A 3,728-nucleotide genomic window follows, 5' to 3' on the forward strand; every position below is an offset into this window, starting at 1 on the left:
GAAGGGAAACGATGGCTCGCGTGTAGAAGAACAAACGTTTCGTGGACACGAGAGGAAGACGGGTACGACTACCGAAAACGAGGACGGTGTGCAAATGGCCAGTAATCCTCGCAAGGACTTTACCAAGTATCGACGATTTGGTACTGTAGGCTCTAAAGCCTGCGCGAGAGCAGAACCCCTTCGAGGAGGTCACATTTCGTGGCACCTCGTACGAAGAAGATCGTATTCGTCAAAGACAGGAATGTCATGAAGTGATACGAGCTCCGACGCCCTTTATGAATCTTTTTATTGTTGCAGTGTCGACGCGAGGGAGATTAGAACAATGGCCACAGATTTCTGTTAACGTTTCGTGGACACGAGTAGCCTCGGTCGCACGACAACCGAACGAGGAAAAGAATGAGGTTTTTGTCCCCACACCCCGCCATCACCCCCCCCCCTATTAATATTTTTATTGCACGACTAAGCAGGCCTCAGGCGACAAATGACGAGTTGCGGGAGTTCGCAACTACTGCACGGGGAAATCGACAGGAATTGTCTCGAAGGATCTAACGGGTCGAAGAAGAAAAAAAAAGAAAACGTAATGTCGCACGTTCCGCTGTCGACGACACTCTGGGAAGGTGGTCTCCACGGATCGTGAGAATCTTGTGCAAAACACCCCTTCAGTTGTGGATCGCGAATTTCCATTTGAAGGAAGCAGTAAGTCTCGCGTTCATTTGCAGGATGGTTTCCGGTTCCCAACGTACACCAGGAACAGAGGAAGGGAGAAAACATTGATATGCGGAGAACAGAGGGGAATTCGCACGCGACAGTTCACTTTCAGCACACGCAAACAACGGAGGAGAAGAATTCGACAGGTCTGCTTTCATAAGAATCGTAGACGGGACCGCTGCTATGAGTGAATTGATTACGCATGGTGACAAGCTCGGGACGATCTCGCCAGGTTGTGCAAATAATAAAAAATATGGAAACGGGCGACTCATCTGAAACTGCAATGAGGGTGTAACTTTCCATGGGCATTGAGAAGCAACGCTATTGTTTGGCACTACGGGGACCGTACAGTAGAACCAGGTGTCGGAAATAACCGACTCAAGCGAGCGCGACCGAACGGGTCAGGCAGGTTGATAACGAACCATATTTTTTTTGTGAACCTCAAAACCCCCCTACCACTTTGTTGACCGTGATAACGGACGTCTACAGTGGCGTCGCGATAACAGTTGAGGGATGACGTCGCTCGTATGGCGTCGACCATATTGTATTTTTTATGAGAACCGTGTGAGGACAGCCTCACACAAAAAGGGAAATTTGGGAAAATGAGGAGGAAAATGGGAGACGCACGCTGTGATAGGAGGATTGCAGAAGGAGAACGTGTGAGAAAGAGGAGGGAAATGTGACGAGAAAAAAAAGAGAAGGGAATGGCAGAATGGGGATGCGACCGCAGAGGCGGGACGCATACAAAAAAAGGAGGAAAGTGAAGGTAACGGGGGATACACAGGTGACTCATTTTATTATTCAAAAGCTACCGGATGACGTCAATAACCAGACATCACCCCAAACGGGTAATAATCCGAGAACGGATCACGGGGAAGTCGCTCTAAGCGGCAGGTTATTGGGGCGGCACACCCAAGGATTTTTCCTTCGGGAGTGAGGTAACGAGTCGAGCAAGGACTCGCAGATCATCGAGGGAAGCCCCTTGGAGAGCTTCACCTTCGATGCCATGAGCGCGGAGCAATGTGCAGTAGATGTCAATGGCTCCGTCGCTCTTTTTGAGAATTGATGGGGACGGTGGGGAAGACAACGCTTCCCTAACCGACAGAGTTTCGGGATGCCCTGCCGAGGGGATATCGACAGCAGGAGGAGCAGCAGCAGGGGCTGCAGGGAGAGGGGAATCTGGAGCAGACGGTCGGGGGCAAACGTCGTCTGCGCGGGGATCTATGGCTCGTATGGGAGCTACGTCAGGGGTTGGAACTTGGTTGCCGAATTGGCGACTGAGGCGCGCTTCGGAGGGAGAGCACAAGGCGGATGTCCAAGGGTTGAACCAGACAAAGTCACCCGCCGCACTGTGACTTCGTCCGGGAGAAAAGGACGGGCGTCGCCTCGCTAAGGATCGGGATGAGTTGATAGGGGGAGCAACATCCCAGTCGACCTGATTGATCTTTTCGAGTAAGGAGTGCAGTTCGAAGTCGGTGTCTGCTCCGCCCAGGGGCACAGTATAGTCCAAAAGGAACATGACCTCGACGAGCTTCGGAGGAAGATACCAAAGCCGCCAACAATCGTACGCCTCCCAGAGCAAGATGGCGGCTAACTTCACGCATCACTCCGTCAAAAAGAAAACCCACAACCCGTGACGAGGATCAGTGAGATGGCTTCCAAAGTAGGTAAAAATGGGACCGAGCTCTGCCCAAAACCCTTGGCAGACCTCAAATTGTCCCCACCATGAGGGGAGTTGCTGGTACCGGTTGGGGTAGTGTGACCGAGCAATTTCCCCCCCTCAACCATTTGGTAAACTAGGAAATATCCCGTGTCCGATCTCATCTTACGCTCGAATCGGACCGTATGCTGGAAGAAGGGGATGTTCCCGCGTTTCATATATCGGAAATTGAGGGGGAGGATTGCGCGCGTGTATGACATGGCATCGTTAGTCACCGTCAGTTGGTTATGCCACAGGCGGTCCGCCTCGAGCACGGGTTCACCCCGTATCCAGCTGAGGAGGTTGTCACGGTAATCACGCTCCCCCTCCGTGCGAAACTTCCACGTGTCACATCCGAAGGACGGAGGGATGAGGGCGTCGGATAGGGATAGGTCGAGACGGTCGAGAACGGCTTCCATGAACCGCAGAGATAGGCCCTGTCGGCCACGAGGGGAGGAACGACGCAGGATAGAAGGGGGAATGGGGACACGGGCACGCCAATCGTAGGAGGAAATGGCTTGAAGGGGAAGGTGACCCGGCAGCATCCCCGCACCGTCGGCAAAGTCGCGCCCAATGCTAGTGACGTCGCGCACGTCGATGGCGGAAAACCAAGGGGTGGCCGCGTACAGTAAGGGATAGTTGCGCATGGATTTACCGTGGAGCTCGGCTAGTGAGGGGTATCGACGAGGGGCTGATGAAGGATGGAGATCGGGATGGAAGACCGGTTCAGGAATGTTGGTGTCCGGGGGAAGTCGGGGTATGGAAGAAAGGTCGCTAGGAATGGAAGGCGTGTGTGAGAAGCCCACACCGCGGCGACGGCGGGTGGTATGTCCGACAGTGGGATCCGATGAAGAAAACATGGAGATCGTCTTACTCTCACGCAAGCGGCGACCGATGGTCGGAAGAAAAAGGAAGAAGTTGGGAAGCAAGGGAGTGAAGCCGCTGCGCGAGAGCGCTCAGAAGGGGATATGTAGTGCAATACCCGTCTCGGGTGGGGGGAAAAAAAGGAAGTGAAAAAGGAAAAAAATTGGATACTGTAGTCCGGGTTTGGGGACACACGTGTGCGACCTAGCGCACGATTATTTTAATTATTTAATTTATTTACTAATTAGATCTAGAATCTAGAGCCGGGAGCTATTGTACTCGCCCCGGCGGGGCTCTATATAACTTAGCCCTTTGACCGAACAAGTCAATAAACCAACCCGAGTTGCCGGAGTTGAATGTCGCCTTGGTCGAAGTCCGTCTCTACCAAGACGCTCCTTTTTACCTAAGCCTACGGCATCCTCTATCGCTCGGGGTTCCCTTTTCTCTTTCTTTTATT

Source organism: Chondrus crispus, genomic scaffold (assembly GCF_000350225.1).
Source record: "Chondrus crispus Stackhouse genomic scaffold, scaffold_120, whole genome shotgun sequence".
Classification (NCBI taxonomy): Eukaryota; Rhodophyta; class Florideophyceae; order Gigartinales; family Gigartinaceae; genus Chondrus; species Chondrus crispus.